Here is a 26161-nt window from a genome sequence, read left to right as displayed (position 1 = left end):
TACGACGCACGACATATTTCAGAAGCGCTGTATAATTTGCACCCAATAAAGGCCTCGCGCACGAGCTCACATGAAGTATAAAGCGTGCGGTCAACGTCTGTACGGAAGCACATGCATATAATATAAGCGTATCGCCTGCAATAATTGATAAACGCGCAGATAAACTGGAGCAGGTCGAGTAGCCGCAGCTATACATTGTATATACGTGCCCGCAATGTTAATCGAAAAATCATTAGCCAGCGTGGTTATAGTTTTAGCTCGACGACATTTCAAATGGGGCACTTAATGGCTGCAAAGGTCGTAGACACGCATTTCTTGTGTAGTATACCTATATAGTGTACACTCTATGTACACCATATACGACGCTCGTCGCATGTATAATGTATAATAGACACACACAGCGCCGCAGAGCCTTCGTCGTCGTCATGAGTCGCGTCGGTGCATAATGTCTACACATATAAGTTGTCGCACGAGTGCACTTGCCGTAGAGAGTTTCTTGCGAGAGAGAGAGAGAGAGAGAGAGAGAGAGAGAGAGAGAGAGAGAGAGAGAGAGAGATCTTGTCACAAGCGGAATCACTCGAGTCCGGCAGTTTGCATGCGCGCGACAACAGTTAGGATGAACTCCGATGTCGAGTCCCGATAAAACCATAAACGAGAGCTAGAGCCGATCGTTTTCGAAAGACTTTCGCCGACGTTCACATTCTCCGCTTCCATCAGTGATCGTTCCAGTTTTCATCCCGCGTGAATCATGTGTGTGTGTGCCCACACCTTGGAAAGGTCGTCACGTATTATCGGGTACCTGCGCGGCTGTATAAAACAAGAGGCCGACTCGATTTTTGCAGCGTTGAGAGAGCCTCCCCCCCCCCCTCCTTGATGCACTGGTCACTGGCGCCACCGTCGGTGGAACTGCATTCCACCTTTGATCCGAGAAGAGCTGAGAGAAAGATCGCGCTGTGTGTGTGTGCCCATTCCGCGTGCGCTTGTACGCAGGTTACGTTCACTGTGCCGAATTCGCGAGAGCTGATGGTTTCCGGAAAAGATGAAACTTATGGGCGATCGCTGTCGAATTATTTTGAAGTTTGTCATCGCTGACTTTTTTCCTTTTCTCTTGGGAGAACGGACATGGAGTTCTGCGCCGATCAATTAATCCGCGAAAGGATGACGATGGGAACAGGTTCGTTGGCTGCGTTTGACTTTGAACGATTTCCAAGTTTGCCCCTGTTTACTCGATTTCAGCAAAGCTTGACTCACTGGTTATCGAGAAAAGCTGATCCGGTGTATGTGTGTGGGGGTATTTTGTTGTGGACGACGTACGGCATTCCGACGTGGAATAATAATTTATCGCTAATGGGTGAAAACACGACGCCGCTTGTTTTTTATCTTGGGGCATCTATACTATATTTAGAATGTCGAGTGCTTATCTCGTGCATCTGGGAAGAATGTGTTGATGATAATAAAGAAATATATGTCTTTGGTCGATAATGCGCATCACGCCCGCATGGAGGCTCAGATATTTGATTGATTATAGTTTAATCTAAGGTACCATCAGAAATGTTAGTTCCAGGTAAGCTTTGCCGAATTGTTGAAATGAAAATTAAATGCTATACAGAGAACGTGATTATTCACATAATTATCATAACGATCAGCTTCATCCAAAATAGCAGCCCTCGATATCACTGGAATTAAAAGTCGCCTCGTCGAAGCAGACGAGGAACAGTCCATCGATCATCACCTGTCGTGGCAGTTATAACGAACCCGCTCTGCTGAATACATCTCTCGATTCAATTTAAAATTGCCTGTGCGTGTGCGGCGTGTGGCATTAATAAATACTATTAGAATAAATCAGTACACAGGATTAGCGCGACTCACGCACTCGAAACTGCAGCATTTCAAAACAGAGCATATAAACACTTCTCAAAAGAATCAGGTCCAGCTATATGCGCACACGAAAAATAGCAAAGGATTCTTTTAATACCCCCACAAGAAAACACTGACCAAGTGGATCGAAAATAGCGCATAGTCTCCGAGAAAAAGAAGAATAAGTAAGCTGCGTCAGCCGAGAAAAAGAGACGGGAAGAGAAGATGACGGGTAAAAAGGAAGGAAGAGAAGAGCCTTGATCCGACCTTCTTTCGAAACGAGCCCCGCGCGCGCGCGTATGTGGCCAGGCAGCATTCCTCAACCCACGTAAATGAAGCACCTCCGGAGCGCCGCCGCCTATAAGTTTCCCTTGCGCGCACCGTCTATATAGCAGCGAGCTTTTGTTATGGCTTAACGATTTATCTAACTCTCTTGTGCGCGGCTGTGTACATTCGCGTACGCGCGCGCAGAAAGAGAGTAAATGGCCTCTCGAGGAATTTGCATTTTACGGCGCGTGCGTTCGGTATACTAGGGGCTGCGAGTGTATTTTTACCGCCTCGCGCGCGCGCGAGAGAGAGAGAATTACTCGACGATAGGATGCTGAATTTGAATTAAGCCTGCTTTTGTGTGATCTGCATTTCCCCAAGTCCCGTTCGACGACAGGATTACAATTTCACGGAGCGTTCGCAAAAATATCCGTACATACACACACACATAGGGTTTATAATGAAATCCGTAATTACTGTTCTCTCTCTCTCTCTCTCTCTCTCTCTCTCTCTCTCTCTCTCTCTCTCTCTCTCTACTCCTCTCTCACTCGTTCACGCACACGTGAACCCGTTAATTAATCAAGCAAAGTACCCAACACACTGGCCACAGCTTTGGAATAGAGTCTGCGGCTAATTAAATCTTAACGCGTGTATTCAGAGTAACGTATTATAGAGACGTCTGTAATTAGCCCCTCTGGATATTCATAAGCGTCGAAAAAACGCGGTTGTACAAAATTTTCGAAAAATCAGCCGGAGGATCACAGAGGGCGACCGAAGCGGTGATGAACGAAATTGATTTACATCCGCAGGGACGAGGCTTAATTTGCCTCGAGCGTGATAGGACACATAGGATACGCTTTAATGGCTCTCTCTCTCTCTCTCTCTCTCTCTCTCTCTCTCTCTCTCTCTCTCTCTCTCTCTCTACGAGAGCGGGGACTGATGACGCACCCTTTGGAAAATCGAGCTACGCCGAGAGCCGTGCAATAAGGAATACAGACAGCGAGAAAATTTTTCTCTCGAACCCTTGTCGTCAAAGAGATTTTACGCGTATCTGTATTTCTACTCGCCCGAAGCTTCGTCATCGCAATTAAAATTGTTCACGGGCTGCAACCGATACCATCTCGAATTTCGCGCTAAAAAATAAAAAAAAAAAAAACTGGGAAACCAAGCGCGTCTTCAGCTTGGCTCCTGACAAGATAATAGAGCGATCGACGAGATACGACGCGGAGCGGGTATAGGGAGGAGCCATAGTAGGGCTCATTCGCCGCAGATAAAAGCGCCACAAGTAAAAGCCGAGAGTAAAAAGGAGTATACAGAAGAGGAAGACGCGCTGCAGCCGTGACTAACAACGAGCGCACAGCGGCTTTACGAGCATTACGTCCGCGCGTAAATCTCGCGCTCGCGCAAAACGTTGCGCTATGCGAAGGAGAGAGAGAGAGAGAGAGAGGGAGCTTTTACGACTTTTAACGATGAGCGCGCGAGAAGATCGCCGAGAAAATTCCGTTGCTCAAATTTCGCGCGCCTTCTAATACCCGATGTTTCATTAGCTGCGCCGACTCGATGCGTGTATAATCAAGACGTCCCGCCTATGTGTCAAAGAGAGCAAATACGTGTACAGAGATAAGGATGCGAGCTTGAATATGCATGAGTTGTGTATGTACATCGGCTATGTATAGAAACGGGTCTGCTATATATTCGCGATTTTTCATTTATAATAAAAAGCGCAATCGGCAGCCCTGCGCATGATAATTTCAGAAGGATCGATCAGCGTGTATACTTACACGCGCGACTGCAGCTGCGAGCTTTTATTCATCGACTGATTTATACGATCCGCGCGTAGGTTTTGGCCTTGCGGCCGCGAAACCAACGCACGATTTTCCGAGCACGCGATACATCGGTATTATTTATTAAGCAGGTGTCTGCCTCGAGTTGTACGAGTTTCCGCTGCACGTACGCTCTGTAATACTCTCTCTCTCTCTCTCTCTTGTGATTGATATCGCGCGGTGCGAAGGCGAAAATAGTACATTACGCAACTAGTGCGAGGGCGCTGAACTACCACGAGTGCGTAACTCGTGTTTCCCTCGCACGAGTTGCGTATACTATTTTTCATAACAAGTGTCGCGGAGCTCGACATTATACTACATTAGTATATTATACAAATTAAATTTATTTCATAATGCGTAATAGGCCACGCTCCTGTGAAAGCTTATTCATACAAAAAATTCGTTAAATCACACATTGTCGCTATATACGAGTGTAATTATAGTAAACTAAAATATTTTTGCAAATTTAAAAATGAATTATTTTTAATAGAAAATTATTACATGTTTTATCAAAAAATATTAAACTAAAACACAAATATAGTGTATCGTACATTGTAGTTAATTATGATGATTATGTACATTAATTGTAGCATTAGAATTATTAAAATGAAAAGAAATATTTTTGTCGATGCTTTCAATAGTAAATGATTGTTCGCTTTTTTCATCACTGTTTTGTCTACGTTTTTTCAACGGTGAACCACATGTAGCTTGCTGTGTTTCGGTTAATCGATAAAATTCATCCTCAGCGTGTGGTTCATTATCATCATCTCGACCTTCTGAATCAAATCTGGTTCTTTTTAACGAAACTGTTACAGATTTTTTGGGTTGATCAACTGTAATTTCTGCTCCAGAAGTAGATGCTACTTGATTGTCAGACTGCGGTATGCGATTTCGGGTGGAATTTGATTTCCATACCCACGCACGCTTCAAATGTTCCCGCGCACGCTGTGAGAAAGCGTGCCTAAGTCGATGACTTTAGCGCCAAAACAAATGACTCTAAAGTCGAGCTCCGCGCACGCTGTTATGAAAATGATTTATACGCCGAGAGAGAGGAGGGGTAGGTTGAAAAAATAAGTTCCTTGAACGCCTCGATGAAAACGATGTTATCTGCGCGCGCGACGATAAAATTTTTTTGCGCGTCGATGTAAGCCCTGAGATAAGACACGCGGGAAGAGCTGACGGCTGCGGCGGAATGTAAATAAAACGAAATCAAGTGTTTACGTTCGACTGAAATATAAAACGGATTCCTTCGGCTCTCTGATATACCGTAAGATCTAACGGCAATAAAAAATCGTTCTCCTCTCCAGAGGATCAATCTTCGATGTGCTTGCGAAAATATTCTTGTGCTATATACGTCGGGCTGTTTCTCTTTACCAGTGTAGTTTAGTTTGTTGCTGTCCGACACAACAACTTTCATTCGTAGCGAGCCTCGCGTAGAATAATGTTTTGCGAGAGCAAAGAAGACAAAGCAGTGCACCGAAGGTGATCCTCAAATGGATGTTCACCGGCTGCGTATAACGAGGTCGTTGCCTCCTCTATTCGCAATGATTAATCACATCGAAAAAGCTTGGAAAAAATGTCGAAAAGCGAATTTTCCTTCAGATACGGATTCAGCGCGTAAAGGGAAAAATATCGAAGCCTTTTCTCATTACGGGCGAATCAAAATTTCAAAGGGCCTAGCCGACGGCATCGCATATGTGCGCCTGAAAGATGAATGAAAAAAGATGACAACTATTCAAGTCTCTAGCGCAGCAATCTGTCGCTCAACTCGCCGTGTGAATGACCTCCCTTAGAAAATAGAAAAGAGCGCCGTAGCTAGTGCTTTTGAGACCGAGCAGACGCACACCTGAAAGCATGACGTCCCGCTGGCTGTGCGAAATGTTCATATGGGTGGAGTCGAATATGTTTTGTCACTGTCAGTCTCTAACTCGACAAAATTCGAAATTCAGCGAGTTTTCAATCGTTTTCGATTGTTTTCTATCAAAAATCAGGTTAGCTCAAACTCTGTTAGTCGCGTGTTTTCGAAGAAATGAATTAACGCACGCAGCTTTTATGAAAGTGCAAGCTAGCCCTGCACGCTTAAAAATAGTTCAAATTCTTTCTTAATTCCTGTCTATTATATTTATAAACATCATTCGCACGGACTCTACGTTCAAAGGAAAATTTCTTAAAAAGTGAAAGCTCCATTCCAATTAGATGCTAATTCCACCAATTGTACACGGCTGACCTTGAGATCGAGCGCGTTCTTCCTTCTCATGAATTATCATTTGCATTATTGTACAATATACATGTGTACAGATTGATGGATAGAGAGAGAGAGAGAGAGAGAGAGAGAGAGAGAGAGAGAGAGAGAGAGAGAGAGGGAGAGAGAGAGAGAGAGAGAGAGAGAGAGAGAGAGAGAGAGAGAGAGAGAGAGAGAGAGAGAGAGAGGGAGAGGGAGGGAGGGAGGGAGGGAGGGAGGGAGAGAGAGAGAGAGAGAGAGAGAGAGAGGGAGAGAGAGAGGGAGAGAGAGAGAGAGAGAGAGAGAGAGAGAGAGAGAGAGAGAGAGAAGCGAAGCACAAACGCGACGTCGCAAGCTGGGACTGGCAGTGAATTACGGCTGCAGCGCTTGTCGTTTGCACAACAACGAGGACGCATTTCGCTCTCGCGCAGCCGAAATCCAGGTTATGCCTCACCCTCCCTCAAGCTTTCTGCAGGGGAGCAGAGGGAGACATTTCGAGAGACTCGCGCGCGTGCCCGGAGAAAAATGGAAAGTGCGCCGCCACACTGGCGCGCCTGCTTACCGCGAGTGGCGAGAATTTCACGCTGTTTGCGAGGATTTCTAAAGGTTTTGATTTTGTCTGATCGTTTTTGCAATAATAACTGTGACGATGATCGAACCAGATAGAAAGATAATGCCTCTTTTGTAATTTCGAAGCTCCTTTGAGCAATAGATTATTGTATCAGACAACAGCCTTCAAGAGAATAATATGAACAATCGCTTCTCAGTTTTCAAATTTCATCGTCGAACCAACGATAAGCTCTCGTTAGGCGTGACCAAAAATTTATTCGAAAAAGCACAGCATAACAGCAGTCCCTCGCAAATTCGTTAAAATCGCACTGGCGCAACCGTAAATCACAATCACATTCACTCGCCAGCATATAAATTTTCGTTACAAAAACAACAACGCCCTATACGAAAAAAACACACACACACACTCGCTCCAAGCAACAACAACGCGGAAAAAGGCACAAAGCTCAACTAGGTTAGATCCATAAACTCCCCTCTCCTCCCGCAGCGCAGGAATGTGCCGCGCGCAAAAAAGCTCGGAGGAGGGAAAAATTTTGGCCGTCGACGCGAGGGCTTTGCGTTCGAAACGGACCTTTGCCACAGCTGCTGCTGCAGGAAACGAACTGGAGAGAAAACGCTGCTACTGCTCTACTGCGGCCCATCGAGCCGTTATCTCGGTATATAGATATTTCCCAAAGTGTTATAGGGTGTAGCCTTATTTTCCGAATGGTGGGGTATTTCCGGCGGAGGTTTCTCGCTTGATGGATAGATACCAGAGCGAGTATTGAAAGTTTTAATGATATGCTCGGTATTAAAAGTAAATTTTCTGAATAATTCGAAACTGTCAATCCACTTTCGGAAGGAGAGAACGACGTACAGCGATGCTCGAAAGCACTAATTATACCGTTGTGCAAGTATAACATTAATCTCCTTTCTCGGCTCATTCAGTCTTCGCCAACAATACGTCTCTTAGAGTAAGTACACAAAAGGGCGCTATGAGAAAAAAAATACAAAGCTGAACAAGAGACCGGAAAAAAGTGAACAACGTTGTACAACAGAGCAGTATACACCTCTCTGAAAAATGGGGCGGAAAATTTTTCTACTTTCAGCTTGCGAGCTTTTGCTGCTCGCTCCTCGGACGGCCGAACGCGAACAAAAGCTCGCGCGCTGTTCGTTGATACACAACGGAAGCTCAGCGCGACGGAAAATGAGCCCGACTGCATGTACAGTAGTAGTGCCCGCCGAGTGTACAAGAGAAAAATGTATCCTCGCGAATAATGCCGAGAAAGGCCAAGAGAAGTTTCGGGGGGAAACGAGACGTGTACACGTGCTTTCGATGAAGTTTCTTCGAAAAGTGGATAAGGATAAAATAAAGTACGAGCTTTTATATTCTCTCGGCCGTATCTCGGCGCGATGTAGTCGAGAAAGTTTCTAACCCGTCGCGTTTTATCGTCGGTTGTTGCCAAATTTAATACCTGTGCACGAGAGATTTCTATTTTAAGCATACGTTCGCGATGGAGAGGAAGAAACCAGGTGAATATAATACACACGCGACCAAAAAAAAAAAAAAAAAGACGACGGTGGAAGCGAAGAAGATAGACAAACTCCCACACACAAAGAAACGACGGCCCTCGATTCACGGGGACGGCTATTCATGCCGGCGGCTGATCGAATGATGCGATAGACCGCTGTGTGCCGCTGCTGGTTGTCGGGCCAAGGTTAATGGGCACGTATACAGTCGTGTTCCGTGGCGGAGGGACGAAAGACTACTACAACTACTCGCGCGGACCCTTTTGATTTCGTTATACGCGTATACTCTTTTCGCGGCAGGTCTTTTGTATGGAGTCCATGTGCGGCCAGACTTGTATTGCTCCCGGGAAGCTTCCGTTGAACGACGGATAGAGCTTTTATGTCGCTGAATTAGCTGACGATTACGCTCGAGAGTCCCGATATAATTTGCATGAAAATGGGGCCGTGCGCGTATGTGAAAATTTTCATATTAGGGATTAACTGATGCGTACATACTTGAGATGTAATGAGAGCAAGTAAACTGTGCTTTGTCTTCATTAAAGTAATAGCGGTGTGTCGTCGAGGTAATAGAGTTTAATATACTCATGGTCGAAAAGTCTGTTGTAAATTAATTTCGGGAAATTACCACGAATTAACCGGCTTCTAATCGTATAATTGATTTCGAGAATAATTAAGAAAAGTATACTTCCTCCTTTAACGTGTGTACGCCAGCTGAAACGATACGACGAGTTCAAAGTACTACACCCAACCGCACGTGAGAGGAAAACCATCAATCCTTGATTATTTATACCCAATAAGGCAGCAACAAAACGGTCGTAAAATCCCGGGAGCAATCATTCGTCGCTTAATAATGCGCCGGGAGTCGAAGGTCGCTAAACGATGACGACGACTCCTCTCTCTATATATCAGCTTACGTAAACCGCACCGATGTGCTGCTCTCTGAGCCCATTTGCATGCGTCTGCGAGCGAATAGTGTTAATTGCAATAACCGGCCGCCGCTGATAGTGACGAGCGAGGACCTCGAGGCTGATTCGAGCAATGCAGGCGAAGGAGATTGCTAATTTAAAAAACAGACTTTTTTTAATCCCCCAGTCGAGGATGCCTCTAGCTCTATTAATAAACATAAACTTTTTCTCCGAGACTCGATGGCATCAGTGCCGGTAAATAAAAACGCGAATAAGTATAAGAAACGTCGCCAACTTCAGGTGTACAGTGTCGCCGTTGTCGTCGTGATTGAAACCGTCCTCGCGCGTCACCGAGCTCTCATAACGAGCAGTTCGACGCATCGAGCTTGTTTTTTTATTCTTCGACCGCTGCACGCGCGCTCCGATGAGCCTCTTTATGAGAATGATAAAAGCCCGTTTATTACAGGTGGCAAGAGCGAGAGCGTCGAATAAGTCTCTCTCTCTCTCTCTCTCTCTCTCTCTCTCTCTCTCTCTCTCTCTCTCTCTCTCTCTCCCTCTTCGTCGTAATTATTATACTACCGGTTTATGCGAAATCGATACCTGGAAATTTTCTGTAATGCGACTGTTTAGTCGGCGCTTCGCCGCATGCTTTCTCTTTTTTTTCAACTGCTGCAGCTGTCACAATGCGTGGACGTTATTGGAGGAAACTCACCGATGAATGTGTGGCTTACGCGAACACGGAAATTAGAAATATAGGTACAGCGCGTGTAGAGAGGGAGGAAGGAAAGCTGCAAATATATTCAGCTAACATTATTTCGAACAAGATGGTAGACACGCGGAGAGAGTCTCAATACACAAAGTTTCTCTCCGTTTCGATTCTTACGCAACGAATTACAAATAAAACACGTCTCTCTCGGCTCTTCGATCCTTCTCTCTCGCGTGTATAATCGAACGTGATATTTCCCGCCGCGTAGATTTATGCTTCCGCCTTTCGATCCTGCATATCGCGAGACAGTCATACCTTGGGAGCTCATCTGAAGAGAGAGAGAGAGAGAGAGAGAGAGAGAGAGAGAGAGAGAATTTCTTCAAAACAGGATAGATGATCAGCTGAGAAAGATCGAAAAAAGTAGAAAGCTGTATAGTGACGCCGTGGTATACGTACATGCATCTCTCTATATTTTATCTCCAGGCGCGTATAATGTAACGACAATTTCAGGCTCGGAAGAGCGTAAGATATGATTATCGGGCCGATGTATAAGATGATTCCCCGCCCACGTATATACAGCACTCCGGCCTATACTACTACGGCCTCTTTCTCTCTCTCTCTCTCTCTCTCTCTATACGTGTATATATTATGCATCGCTACATAGGAGAGTAGGAGAGCATCGGCCGCAGAAGAGAAGAAGCCTCTGCAGGTTGCATACAGGCCATAATCGCCGGCGACGCGAATCGATATGCCGCTTCTCGCAGGAAAGCTTCGCGTGCGTATGTGTGAGACTGCAGAGTCAACTGTTTCGCCGAGAGTTGCGAACGCGGAAGAGCAGAGTTTTCTAAGCCGGGGCTTGGTGTACTGTGCATTCGTATATAGGCTGTTGTTGTTGGAAAATTTGCCCTTCTTGGTGTCAGCGAATCAGCGAGATGTATCCAGGCTGAGCATAAAATACTAGCCCCTTTATCTTGAAATAAACATCATCAGCTAATGGAATTTCTGGTGGAATCGATGAAGAGCTTTCTCTAGGTCAAACAAAAGGCGATACGGCTAAAGCTGCTAATTAATGCAATCAGTGTTCGCGAATTACATAACGATATGTTATAAGGACGGGCTTCAGTGACACACACACACGCATTTTCAACAGAGACGCAGAAAAAACGTACTCGTCTCACGAGCCGATACGAGTTATCAACAGACATTTTAATAACAATGGCACAAGTGCCGAGGAGGTACACACGCGCCTTGTAAGCCAAACGAGCTGAAGGTACATGTATCTCGTTAAACGCATACATAGGAGAGACAGATCGGCTTGCCGCCACTGTTGACTGCGTCATCATTTACGGTATAACGAAATTGCCCGGCTTCGCCGACGAGGGGCATACTTATATATCACAATTTTATAAGAATTAACGCTTCGTTTTCAACCAACAAACCAATAACTCAATCGCGCGCTTCAAAATTACTAATTTGACTGGTTTCTAAACGACTTTGCGTCGGCAATTCCAGCCCCGCACGTTTTGCAACAAGAGATAATAGTATAGAACGAGTTTTGACGAATTAGAGCCTCGCTCAAATTACGGGAAAGAATTCAGCCAATGCAATTGAATTCTTCGTATACGTACTGCACAGTCCACACCACGACGTGATTGCAACGCGTGTATAGTTTGGACTTTGCAATATCAGACTACGGTCTTTACCAATATAATACACCACCGACGAAATCCATCTCCCAATGCGTGCGACGTTTGCGCAATGGATTCGATCGACAAAAAGCGGAAACATCAACAGAAAGAGACGCATGCGCGTGTATAGGTATGCACGCAGGCTTAGCCCGAATTCTTGTGTTTTGCGCAAGCAGCAGCGCGCGAGCGCGGGGCGATAAATAATTTATGGCAGTTGGCCAAGCGCGGAATTATTAAATCGCGCGCTGCGGAAAGCCGATTTACGTTATAACAAGGAATCTGGAGGAGATTAAAATTGCGACAGATGACGACCGGAAAACGCTCTCGACGATTTCCTCCTTCGCGTTCGCGGCCTTTTTTGTGTGTTATACGCCGAGCGAGCGAGTTGGTTACGTCATACGTTTGTTACACAGTGTACTGCTACTGTGAACTTGACATTTAGTGTGAATTTCATTCTTCAACGCAATATGACGCATTTTTAAATTACCGTAGAGTTTAGCTAATTTCCGTTCGGTCAATTACGTACGAAGTTCGCGCGCGAATAATTGCAGTTGTCGCGCCGAATTAATTCTTAAGCGTTTTATCGGGGTTTATTATAACTCGAGAGCACGTTGTGTTTCGTGCGTATCGATTTATGCTCTAACTGCCAATTAGCTGGAAAGCAGTATTCCACTGTTATATGTGTTGAGATCGCGTAATTAATGCAATGCGCGAGGTTTACAGCGTTAAGTTTTGCACACGCTAGGAAACGATTAGATCGCTATCGCGTACTCTCATTTAAAAACAGCAACTTGAATGCGTATTTCATTCATGAGATTATTCGTAGGAATCACGGTTATTTTAGCATCACTCTCATTTTTAGAGACTTGATTATACTTTATAGCAAAGTTATAGGTGTTGAAGCTGATCGTTACCGAATCTATAGGATGTACTGACGGATTAGACGGTAATCCGTAGATCATGATGTACTTGAAGTTTGCAACGTTTCTAGCGACGAAAAATTTTTTTTTAGTTGGTCACTTTTTAATAATGGGTAATGATTATTTTGCTTTAAAAATGACTAAATGTCAGTTTTGGCGATGGTCCCTGATGAGGAACTCGATTTAGAGGGCGCTGCCGAAGTCCGATCCCCAAAACGAGAAATTTCAAACTTTCTTGTCTAAGTGCTCGGCTTACACACCTATTATCCCTTTTTTTAAGACGGATTATTGTTACTGGTAGTATAACAAATAATTACAGCAAGTTTGGTTAAAATCGAAGGTGAGGAACCTTATCTAGAGGGCGCTCGAAGAGGTGAAAATCGCGGATTTCGAACTTTGTTTCTAACCCGAGCACTTAGTCGGTACCTTATAAGGTTCCTTACCTTCGATCATGACCAAACTTGCTGTAATTATTTGTTATACTACCAGTAACAATAATCCGTCTTAAAAAAAAGGGATAATAGGTGTGTAAGCCGAGCACTTAGTCGACAAAGTTCGAAATCCGCGATTTTCACCTCGTCGAGCGCCCTCTAGATAAGGTTCCTCACCTTCGATTTTAACTAAACTTGCTGTAATTATTTGTTGTACTACCAGTAACAATAATCCGTCTTAAAAAAATGGATAATAGGTTTCTAACCCGAGCACTTAGTTGACTAAGTTCGAAATCCGCGATTTTCACCTCTTCGAGCGCCCTCTAGATAAGGTTCCTCGCCTTCGATTTTAACCAAACTTGCTGTAATTATTTGTTATACTACCAGTAACAATAATCCGTCTTAAAAAAAGGGATAATATGTGTGTAAGCCGAGCACTTAGACAAGAAAGTTTGAAATTTCTCGTTTTGGGGATCGGACTTCGGCAGCGCCCTCTAAATCGAGTTCCTCATCAGGGATCATCGCCAAAACTGACATTTAGCCATTTTTTAAGCAAAATAATCATTACCAATTATTAAAAAGTGACCAACTAAAAAAAAATTTTTCGTTGATAGAAACGTTGCGAACTTCAACTACATAGATCATGCATCGCTGAAACCCATACTTCATCCGCGATCACATCTTTTTCAAGTAAAATCCAGTCCCCTCTTATTACCACATACGAAAAAAAAAATGACAAGACACTCGCGATTTCCCTTTTCCACTCGCTCGCAAACAGCATAATACAGCCTTCCCTACAGCCGCAGTGTATACACGTCAAACATCGTCGGTTCAAGGAACTCTAACACGGTCGATTTCGCTTGGCTAATAATAAAAAAGAATAACCTACCAGTTGGACTGTCGGCAATGAGCCGAAGGTAAGGATGGCCGCGTTGCGCACAGGTGGAACATCGAGCAGCGACGCCAGATTATTCGACGAGACGATACTGTAATACATCGTAGCTGAAACAATGTGCTCGACTTCGTGGATTAGACGAACGTTCGCCTGCAGCGGATTGAGGATCTAGCCGTGGATGTATATGTGTGTGTACACAGAGTTGTAACGGGACGTGGATTTCTATGTAGGCTCGCGTGGGAAAGAATCGGAAGGATGAAACCCTCTGACATATAGTGTCTCTCGTGTTGTTTTCAATTGTGCAAATTTGGCACGATCTAAGAACTAATGCCAAATATTGTGCAGTTCGATATTGTAAAATTAAAGCTCTGGAACAGCCTGCGTATCGAATTACACTGCGAGAGGAAGGCAAATTTGTGATTGGAAACGTAATAAACTAAAAGAAAGAATTGACGTTACAATTTCAGATCAAATTTTAAGGGAAAAATTAATACGAGAAAGAATTCTGCAATAATATTCGAATTCTTCCCACACGAAAATTGCAACGCATGTCGTTTGGACTTTGCAGTGACGTCAAAGCTGTTGCCACGCACACTTCAGCATCGTTGCCAAATAGGGGATGCAAGCAAAGGGGAGAGAGATCGGAAGGGAAACTTCGACGTGGCCCTGCGGGCCTGCACTGGCCAAGACGGTGGACTGTGAGATTTGAGACATGAGCGAGAGCGGACGAGTACAGAGTCGCTTTGTCGGTCGGCCGGCCGTTGCGCGTCGGCCGACCGACGCTTGCGACGACGCCATAGTGGAGAAGCTGCCAGACGCGAGAGCAAAGATCCGCCAGAAGAAGACTTTTTTTGGAAAGGCGATTCGAGCTGCAAGCTGCGGAAGATCTGGACCAGCGAATTCGGAGTGAAGGATCATGTGGACAAGCCCTGGTTGTGTACTGCGTGTGATGCGGATATAAGTCCCAACCTATGCCGTTTGGGTCAGGCAAGCGCGGTCGAAGATACCTGTGCGACAGCATAAAAGAATCCATCGACAAGCCGAGGCTCGCAGGCATGCGGCCGAACAGATGCGCAGCAACGGATGGGCTAACAAAGGGATGCAGATATACCTCGAAAACATCTGCAGGCAGCAGATCAGCGCAGCGCAGAAGGCTCAACAAGTCAACAAGCCAAGTAGAAGATCGTGTATTACGCTTTATTGCGACAGTAGATTAAGGCTTTAGGTTACATACGTTTGTATACTTAGATTATAAACTATATATTAAGGTGTCATCCATGGTCTTTGTAATGCTTAGGGGGTGGCGTTTACAAGTTCGGATCGCGGTGCGATTATTATCTTTTTTTTTCTCATCGTTTGAATTTTGTAGAAATTAGGAATATCCTTCATGCAATGACGGCCGTGTAAACCTTTATAGGTCTGGGTACGCCTAAATAAATAAAAAAAAAATCCTTCATGCAATAAACCGCTCAATTTATAGTAGCTTCGATCACACTGTCGAACGGATTCATCTAGAAACACTACGCAAGCACCACAACAACAAAAACACTTCACATTATCTCTTATCTCTCAATCTATCTCTTTCATCACACATTACAAAAATGGGCAAAAATCCTGCTACCGAGGAGGATGCGGGAGCGATGACAACTGCCCCGAAAGGGGATGTGTAGAATGATTCGTCACCTGGTCTTACGCGGTAACGATGCCAGCGAAGGCGCGCTGCCTTGCAGGGGGGCGTTAGGATGCGAGAATGAAACCGTAGTGTGTCTGACGACGAATTGACACTGTCTTCGTTAAAGTCGGAAAGCTCTCATACTTAGTTAGTACTAGAGAGGTATGGAGGTTATCACCTCTAGAACGGTGGACTCACCTGAGATCGGAGCAGGATCCGAAGCGCGCGGGTTTAACATAACATCATGGCTCGAAAAAATCAAATCCGAACCAAAAGGGACTTAAGGGTCGGAACTTGGAATGTTCGCAGCCTATACAGAGCAGGTGCGTTTAAAGAACTCGTAAAGGAAGCTGATAGGTACAATCTAGGTAACTTCACGTACCTGTATGGGGCCGGGAGTGGGGGATCTCTAGGCACCGGATTTCTCGTAAGCAAAAGTATCATACATTCGGTTAAAAGATTCAAATCCGTCAATGATAGGCTCTCGTACATCATTATCGAAGGTGAATGGTATAGATATGTATTTATTAATGTACACTGTCAAAAGATCTTATAATCAAAACTACGTGTTTTAAGCACAAGAACATACACAAGGCAACGTGGACATCGCCGGACGGGGCCACACAGAACCAAATTGATCATTTCCTCATTGAAAAAAGATGTCATACTAATGTTCTTGACGTAAGGGCTTACAGAGGGGCAGATAGGGACTCGGACCACTTCCTAGTAGTAGCCAAATTAAGAGCTAGACTAGTAGCGAATCAAAATAGTAAGCGAGCAAACAAGGTAGAAAGCTTCGATATTGAGAAACTACGAGATAGAACAGAGCGAATTAGGTACCAGATAGAAATTAATAACAGGTTTCAGGCACTTGAAGAAGCAACAAACACATCGCCGGAGGGGAATGACGAACCGAATAGCTTATGGGGGGACATCGAAAAAACGGCAAAAGAGGCCGCGAACAAAGTACTGGGTAAAAAGAAAAAGCCAAAGAGCAAACCATGGTTTGACGAAGAGTGCGAACTCTGGTTTGAAAGGCGCAAAAAGGCTAAATTAGATAGCTTACAAAATAGAAGTGATAGGACCGTAGAAGAGTATTCTAACGTAAGGAAACAGACGAGCGCGATCTACAGAAATAAGAAGCGGAAGTATCAAAAGAATCTTATTAGGAGAATAGAAACTAACAGTAAGGAAAATAACCCCCGCGAAATGTACAGAGGGATTAACGCCATCAGAAAGGGTTTTAGGAGTAGAGCGCATTTTTAAAAAGGGGGATAAGACAGACTGCAATAACTATAGGGGTATTTCACTTTTAGCAACGTGCTACAAAGTTCTGTCAAATGTAATACAAGCTAGACTCACTCCATTCGCGGAAGATATAGTAGGAGATTATCAGTGCGGATTTTGGCGCAACAGATCGACGAGCGATCAAATGTTTACCATAAGACAGTTGTTAGAGAAAAAGTGGGAATTTTGCGAAACCATACACCAACTATTTATAGATTTTAAAAAAGCGTACGACTCTATTAAGCGAAGTAAAATTTATCAAATTCTATTACTTCTCGGTGTACCGAAAAAACTCGTGAGATTAATTCAAATATGTCTGAACGGAAGCACGGGAAAGGTCCGAGTAGGCGGTAATGTATCAGAACCCTTCATGATACGCGATGGTTTAAAACAAGGGGATGGGCTCTCTACGGTGCTGTTCAACTTAACGTTAGAGTATGCCGTTAGAAAAATGCAGGTTAGCCAGCTGGGCGCAACGCTTAATGGAACAACGCAGATACTAGGCTACGCAGATGATTTGGATATACTGGGGGATTGTAGGGAAACGGTAGCAAGAAACGCGGAAATCCTCAAAAAAGCGGTGGAGTATACAGGGTTAGAAGTTAGTGAATCAAAAACAAAGTACATGATTGTGGATAATCTAGGCATCTGCAGAGGGGAGGAAGATCTCAGAGTTGGGAATTTTACTTTTGAAAAGGTTAGCGAATTCAGGTATCTGGGTACGACCATAAATGATAGAAACGAGATTAATGTCGAAATAAACAAGAGACTCCATTCGGGTAATGCTTGCTTCTACGCCGTGAGTAATTTACTTAAGTCGAGGCTGTTGTCTAAAAACGTTAAAATAAGAATATACAGGACAATATTACTGCCGGTGGTTCTGTACGGGTGCGAAACGTGGGCTCTCACTAAGCAGGCGGACAACCGTTTTAGGGTATATGAAAATAAAGTCTTGCGAAAAATATACGGGCCGAAGAAAGATGAGGAAACCGGGGAATGGAGGAGACTACACAATGATGAGTTACACAATCTGTACGCGTCACCAAATATTAACAGAATAATAAAATCGCGCAGATTGGGATGGTCAGGGCACGTAGCGAGAATGGGAGACGACCGCACGGCAGCGCGTGTCATGAAGGGCAGGCCGATGGTAACGCGACCTCTAGGTAGACCTAGACGTAGATGGGAGGACAACGTAAAAGCGGATCTAGTAGAAATAGGACGGGTGGGTGTCGATCGGAGAGGTGCATCTTGGGTGGGGTTGACACAAGATAGGGCAGCGGGGAAGGCTTGCGTAGATGAGGCGATGAACTTTCGAGTTCCAAATGCCATGTACAAAAAAAAAAAAATTATCTAAGAAAGCTATCATTATACTTAATCTAAGATGCGTATTGAAAATAAAGAAACTGTATACCAAAATCCTAGCCTGCATTTTTAGTCATGATTTGCAGAGTCACGTGGGTGACGTTCGAGAAAGTTGCTATGAATCATAATACACATACCTGAAACAAAAATAAAAACAGAAAATTATAGTTTGCTTGCATGTCCCAAATCAATCGATCAATTATTTTATAGTAATAATTCTTACAATAAAATATCAAAACTACATTGAAAAAATTGCGTACAATGTATAGACAGATTTGAATAGTTCACCGAAATTTCGTATCATCTCTTTTAACTTTATTTATTTAAAAAAGAAAAATCTTAATGGCGCTACGGTACTTAAAAAACAACACAGCTACGTGACATTTTCACGCGCAGCAAACGCTCGAATTTCCGTCTAAACGTGGCTCTGTTTTGTCCTCGGCATACGACGGGAATCGATTATACACACGGGACTGCAGCGTACATATAGTATAGAATTATTTAATCCAGTTGAAATAACAGTACCTCGCGGGTTCTTTTTCAAGCCGAAATTATTGAAACGAGCAGCTATCGAAAAACTGATATTCCGCGATACAGTTCATAATATACTCGTACGTTCGTCGGAGCGTCGGCATGAGACACTTCACACGCACAATAATACGCGAGTGCAGTTGAGCTCGTAATTCGAATAATGAAAAGAGAGGAAACAAGTCTGTTAAGAGAAATCAAGTTTTATGATGATATACTTCAGCAGCTGTAATGCGCTCGCTTATCCAATTTTCTAGCATTTAGTCATGGCTTTCATGAGCAGCGTATACTGGCTTTCACATACGTCGCTTCGCACTTGCGCAATTATTGTATACCTATCCCGTCGTGTATCGCGAAGCTTTTAATTAGAAATCAGAGAATTAATGCCCATGCAATGAATTTCAGAAGTAATAACCTTTTGCTTTTCCTATACTTCTCCCAGAAGAAACTCGGTTTTCCTCAGACTCTCTCTCTCTCTTTCTCTCTCTCTCTCTCTATCTCTCTCTCTCTCTCTCTCTCTCTCTCAAGCTCTCAAACTTCCCAACAATAACGATCCATTATCCAAAGCAGCGCGACTCCAGACCGAAAAAGACAACAACAATCAGAGGCCAAAGAAAGTCGAACAGAAAGCGAGCCGCAGCTCGACTGAGAATTGGATTAAACGCTGGGCGTGACGGTCGAGCGTCTGGTGTCTTAATTGCATTCATCGCGTCGGTGCGGGCGAGTGTATGCTGCAGTGTGTTGTCTGCTGCGGGTGACGCGACGCCTCGAAAACCTCGTCGTCCTTTCTATGCGCGAATATTTCTCTAGAGGATGGATGCTGCCGCCCTTAGTAACGGCGCGTCGAAATATAGGTATATCGTGTGCTTTATTGATCTGAAACTGGCCAGTACGTTACCGTGACGCCGGTTATTGCATTCCTCTCGGCATTTTCGAACTCGATGGATTCCGTTATGTCGTTGTGTTTGCATTATTCGCTCAACGAGTATTATCCATAGCCATCAAGAGGACGATTAATAATGAAAATTGGGTGTATCGAATTGATCAGGTATGCAAATGGCAAAGCAACTCTCCTGGAAATGGCACAATGCGATAGCGTTATAATGCGAAGCATCGCGTTGTCGAGGAGAGAGCGTCCTTTGTGACTGTTATACAGGGAATAAGATTGCTCACGAGGACTCGTTCGTATTTCCTTATACGCGTGCATTTTGACGATTGAAAGGAAATCGTTGTTTACTTTTTCTGTCCGATCGCAAGGTCCTTCGTTCCAAGCCTCTTCGATACGACGATTGGAAAAAGTGTAGCCGAATTTTTTGAAAACAGGGTATTATAGATTAACTGAGTTTGAGGAAATACAAGGAATTTCGATTCACTATCGAGTTATAACGATTCAAAGCTCAGCATGCAGATACGATCTAATATGCGTCCTGAGTACACCAAAATAATCATGATCTGACAATAGAATTTGATTGACACAATTTCTTCCTATACCTCCATAATATAATTATAGCCGAGCTTTCAGCTCGTAAATTTTCATTGCCTGACAATCTCGGATATTATATCTGCGCTCATTACGGTAGATTTTTCCGAGATTGATAAGACAATCGTCTCTACACACACAGCTAGCGCAACCCCAAGGCCATTCGCGCGCTGATTTATAAAAAGTAGCCGCGCTATAAAAAGAAGCAAGCCGCGCTTGTGAAGTAATAGTCTTTTAATGTTTATTTGTGAATCGACCTCGCCGATTCACCGTAATAAGCGTTAAAAATTAAAAGCATTGGTAATGTCATTGCGACCATATAATACTAATTCGAAGTAAAACGCGGCAATTTGGACGCTTCGCCGGGCAAAATTCAATATTTGAGATCAAATCGTTATCGCACTCTCGAGTAGATAGATAGAATTCTCGATAGATTGAACGAGCTATATCGTGCGATAATACGTGATATCGGGAAAAATTAAAAACCGTCCCGTGTTTCAAGATCTTCGTCGATAAAACGTCCTGACAAAACACATTAGTGGCTCGGTGCGAAGCGATCGAGATAGTGGTAGTAGTCGTTCGATGTAACGCGCATCAGACCTAATTCAATTTACGACGCGCACCTGCAGATAACGTGATTTTTCTTCCACGACACGCAGTGATGGAAAAGCCACGCATGGCCTAACGATCGATCATCATCGCTAATGGCTTTTACGTTCGCGAGCCTCGAGAGTGCGTTTAATCGCGGGGAAATAATAAACTTCGTTGCCTGTGTTCAACGACGCGGCCAATGCATTATCCACTTTGTCGGCGAATAATTGCTGTTTTCTTCTTTGATGACAGTTTCATCTAACGAGGGAGCTTTTTCCGGACAAATAAAGATAAAGAATTTTAAAAAGCAATAATGGTTTGCCCTATAGAACAATTAGTTTTTATGAAAATGGAATCGAGAAAAATTTGAAAACAATATACCATGGCTATAAATCATTTGCAAAGTTCTCATCGGTGTCGCAGAGAAGTTCTTATAATTGGAAAACCATAAAAATTTCAATGCACAACTTTCGTCGCTCAATAAACGATAGCGCCGCGTCCCCTCGTGTGGCTCTATTATACAGTACGCTAAAGAACGACTCTCCAGAAACTTTGAAACTCCATTATAAGTACCATATAAATCTCCGCCGGAGCTTCTCATCTCGTAAAGAAAATTCATCGATAAAAAAAAAGTTTCTCAAACAAAATAATGCGCATCTCGAGACGACAATTAAGCAACACAGAAGAAGCCTCTGACTCCGAAAAAGAAAAATGTCGCAAGTGGACTTCGAAATCGACGATACGTCACGTACAACTCTCGCGGATTTCCCCATAAATGGATGCACCGAGAGAGCGCAGATCGGCTGCTCTCTCGATCGAGAAAGGCCGCTCTCTTCTCGCGCGCGACGGGGGTCGCTCTTTCCGTATAAGCGGACGCGAACTGAGACATGGGCGTGGAATGCGATCGGCGATGCGGCTGCAAATCGCTACTGTCCTATACGCGCGGTTGCTTCGATGTCTTCGCGGTGACTTTTTTCGGACGTGTTTTTCCAGGCACGGCCGCGCTGCGCAGGCAAGAGCATTTTAATCGATCGATTATGCGCGATTTTCTGCGTTGCCCCTTTTTGTACACCAGGTACACGCGCGTAGCTCTCTCTTAACGACGAGCTGAGCTTTCCATTTTCGTGAACGAGAGTATTCGTATAAGCAGTCTCCGTTGAGTTTTAAAAGAAATGTATATACTCTGTGTACAAATTGGAAAAATTATTTTACCACGAGCATAAAATAAAATAGTTGCAGCGATGACTTCATCCGCATCACGTATACCAGGCTATTTACGAGCGTGATAAATTATGTCTACAGCTAATACAGTCCATCCCGGCTCAATACAGAATCGATCTAAGACGATCGATAGCCAACTCTAATACTGTCGCTCATATAAATAAGTCGTAAAGTCCACACAGAATCATGCTATTTGATGTCAGATGGAATCACGCACGTTTCCCTGAGCTGAAAAAATCTATATCTATCGGTGAACGTTTCAAATCGAATAGCAAAATTTTAATTGTACACAAACGGAGGAAAATTTATATTTCAAATTTAAATTAGCCCGAGCTAGATAGAGATTATTGAAATGACGCCTCGAGAGATGCATTCCAGATTCGAGAAGAGCATTAGCAATTATAAATCCTAGATTAAAAAGTAGGCGAGCGAAAGGTAGAGCTGAGAAACACAAATATTAAAGGCAAGTTGGCCGCCGAGCGAAACGAGACATAAAAAGAGAATATGCACGAAGAGAGGGGTTTATTCTTGCAAGCGAAGAAAGTGCGCGCAAAATATATACACAGCGAGAGAGCGAGGAAAAAAGGGAAAATAAAGAAAGGGGTCATCGATTCGAGATGTCGTGATTACGGTAAGAACCCAGCAAGTGCAAGAATTGAGGTCGTCTCTCGAAATCGATTGTCGAGTGCTATTCTCGTGTGTGTGTGTGTTTCGAATGGCTTTGTCGAGCGCTATCTCCTTCTGTTGATGGAATAAAAGTTTTTTTTTTTCATTATCGCAGCAAACTAAAACCGCGGTGACTAATTGGGAATGACTAATCCACAATAAATATGTACTCATCTGACTAGGTTGACTTTCACTTTGAAACAATTGTTACCGAAAAAAGCTCGGGACAGAGCCTCTCATATAGAACCCATAAAAAATAATCCTGAAAGCAGAACTCGGGCACATAAAATACCAATTTCCGCGAAAATCCAATTCATCCCTCGAGCATTGAAATGCTATATCCATTGAATTCAAGGAGCATAGTCTCCCCCCTCCCCGTCTCCCTCTAAGCCGTTAACCGCACACGTAGCTCTGGCGAATGACGTCACGTAAGCCATGCACTATACTGCAGCGAGTGTGAATCGACGTCGCATGGAAAGAAAAAATACGAAAAAAAGGAGTGTCAACGGGAAAATCGCGTATTTTATTAGCTCGCGCTACTCGCGTGTCATTGATATAATATAACGAGACGGCTCGATGGCATAATCGACGCCGCCGCGTGCTACATCAGGGCAAAGGCGTAAGTCGACGAAACGGTCTTTTTTTTTAAAAGGCCAACGGGCGCCTGACTCATTGTCGGATGATATCGACTTTAAGTGCGCGACTGGTTAAAGGTTGTGTATGCGGGAGGAAAATAAGCTGTAAGAATTTATTGTTGCGTTTTTTTTTATAGCTCGTTTTTTTTATAGCTGGCTTCGCCTTTTCTTTCGCGCGCGCAGCTCTTTCTCTTTTATTTCTTTTTTAGAAGATATGAATCCGCAAGTCTTATCGGTCGATCTTCGCTATTGAATTTTCGAGCCGCCTATAGCTGTGAGAGCTGGTGTTTGATGCCGCCGCGGTGTGACTCGGTTCGTCTGAATGAGGGGCTTTAATTGACACTTTTGAATCGTAAGAAGAAAGGAAACTATTGAATAAGTTTTCGTACTTTATTATATGTGGCTGATTTTATAGGTGCATTGAATGCGCGCGCGATTTATTATTTTTCGTGATAGCTGCTGCTCTACTTGACGCTGCGAAGTTCAAGTAGAAACGCCACAACACATGCTGTAGGTATAGCACACGTAATGCTGTCAGATTTTATGAGCTTCGAGAGTAGTCTAATGTAAGAGCAATTACTGGGATGACAAGCAATAAATCTATTATTTTTAAGATAAACTACTTAGATCGATACAAGGTATATAACTAAAGAGTAATCAAGCGCTAATATTCAATACAACTTCTCGAAGTCTGCTACTTTATTAATACTAATTTGCTTTTAAGTGTTCGTTAGACTTCACTCACATCTGATAACCATCGAGAAACCTTTAAGCCATTACACGAGATATCGATTGAAATATACAAACGCTAATTGACATTGAAACCCGCGAAACAAAACTGTTCTCCGTCGCCGTCGATTCTCTCAAAAGACACTTACGCATTCCTGAACTGAAAAAAATGTCTCTCTTTCGGCTTGATGAAAAAATAGAACAAGCCGCATTCCTTAATTAATTACATAACTCGGCTTTCATAATCGCACACAAAACAGCGGGTTGCGTGCGGGTTGCGGCGAACATTGCCATTTCTACAGGTTTTTCCTCTCCCGGCCTCTCTTGTCCCCCGTTTTTGCCTCGTTAACTCTATCGCAAAAAAGTCAAAACAATGCAATCGAGCGCGCGCGAAATTTAAAAGAGTCGTTATGCCGCGGCTCGAGAGGGTTAGGGAATTCGCGTATGGCTTTTACCTGTATATAACCGATGAAACTCGAGCGGTGGTAAAATGCGGCAGTATCACAAGTGAAGCGACAAGGGTCACAGCTTCGCTGCTATCGATTTTCATTTCAAGGTCGGCGGGTAAGTCGCCGCTTGGCCTCACCTTTTTGCGCTCGAAAATATCGCGTAACGTTGTAGCTATGTGCGACACTTGTGTGTATGTATGCTATGTATATTGGATGCCAGCAAGTAGTGTACCGCTGTTTTCGAGCAATAACTCAGTTTTATGAGTTCGATGACTCGAATACTCTCGCCGAGCGGTCCGAGAGAACTTGGAGATATACGGCTGTCCAAGAGAGAGAAAGAGTTATAGGTTTGTGTATTACGGTCTCGTTACGTGGCGCACGTAACGGGGCGATTCTATATAGCTTTCTGGACGCAGTGTTTGCGGGAACAGTTGGTTTATTAAGGAAGCTGAAGGCGCGACTTTATTTTTCAATTTCATAGGTTGTTAATTTTTGTTGGCAGAGGCCATGATGCAACGGTGAGCTGCTCTTTTTAGATGAATTCCAGATCATAATGCCAACTTGTTCTCGATGTATTCCTGGAACACATTTCTCATCGTGCGTGAAGCGTAATATTAAAAATTTTAGCGACGCGAAAAATCGAAGCGTCAACGAATTAGGCCAGCGCGGTTTTAAGCGCTCCGGGTAATTAGAAGACAGAATTCAGCATAAGGTGCTTCTGTTAAGTGCTTCTTATCCAACACACGCAGTCCTACAAGCCTTTGTACGACAAATATTTGGTACATGCACGGATGAATTCTCCGTTTTGGCGCAAGCACGAAATAAGCATCGCCTTGATTCGCTGAAAATTTCAAGCGCTCATTCCAGCGACGACTATACTCGCTTATCAGCCGCGCGCACAAATTCCTATCCCCCCGAAAACACCATCCCGGGACTAGAATCCGAGCAATATTCACACACTCTCTCTCCCCCCCCCCCCCCCACACACACACACACACATATATACACACGTGTAGGTATACGAATATCCCCAAAACCTCGAGCAGTCGCGAGCAATGTGGGTCGGTGGCGCGCGGGCCTTGCTGCACGGTTTTCCGCTCTCAGATAATGGCATTCAACCTCGAACTCTCTTTCTCTCTTCATCTACATTACTCTCGTAAGCGCTGGTGCTAGCTAGCGGGGAGGGGATGCCTTATCAGGACGCCTGGGGCCAGGTGTATACGCCCGCGAATTAACGATTAGGCGCAAGCGCGCGCGAGACTTATGTAACCCACGGAGAAAATGTATGCTTGTATGTGTATGTTCGATTGAATCGACTGTGCGATAAAACTCCGCGCGCGTAAGATATTTAGCCGCGCGTCTAATCGGAAGTGTGTCTGTGTATACGTGCACGGCGGCGTTACTATTACATGAGAGGCGAAACGAGGCCGATCACGTATACCTGCGACTCTGTTCGATTATACATGGCTCTGGAAATTTTTATGAAATGCGGTTCTTTCCTTCTAATTTTTAGGAGATTGTACATCGGTGGGGGTATCGTTCCGTATAGAAAAGCGTTGAGTAGGAATTTATTGAATAATTCGGGGATAATATAAAAAATGTCGCAAAGCCGATTTTTTTAATCGTCACGATTGTTCTTTCTTTGCGTCGAGTCGATATTTATCTTCGTCGAGATAATACAAGTTGGAGGCAATATGGGAGGATATATCGAAGCCCGTTATTTACGGGTCACGCGAATACTTGAAA

The 26161-nt window shown here is 43.9% G+C and overlaps 1 protein-coding gene across 17 annotated transcripts in view; it reads right to left on the bottom strand.

Annotated features, from left to right (window-relative positions):
* Positions 1-26161, bottom strand: part of LOC100121912 (protein kinase C and casein kinase substrate in neurons protein 1) — a 57032-nt gene that overhangs the window by 12536 nt on the left and 18335 nt on the right. For 3 of the 17 annotated variants that reach the window (XM_032598421.1, XM_032598455.1, XM_032598441.1), the window contains one exon: positions 18166-18253. The exons of 12 other annotated variants lie outside the window; for them this stretch is intronic. The gene's annotated coding sequence lies outside the window, so the exon portion shown is untranslated. Of the gene's footprint in view, positions 1-13786; positions 13884-18165; positions 18254-26161 lie in introns of all 17 variants that reach the window. 2 more of the 17 variants (XM_031927317.2, XM_032598439.1) reach the window with 1 other exon arrangement.

The sequence above is a fragment of the Nasonia vitripennis genome, chromosome 1 (genome assembly GCF_009193385.2).
Source record: "Nasonia vitripennis strain AsymCx chromosome 1, Nvit_psr_1.1, whole genome shotgun sequence".
NCBI classification, from domain to species: domain Eukaryota; kingdom Metazoa; phylum Arthropoda; class Insecta; order Hymenoptera; family Pteromalidae; genus Nasonia; species Nasonia vitripennis.
Note: the sequence above shows the minus strand (reverse complement) of the source record. Positions and strands in the feature narration are given on the sequence as shown.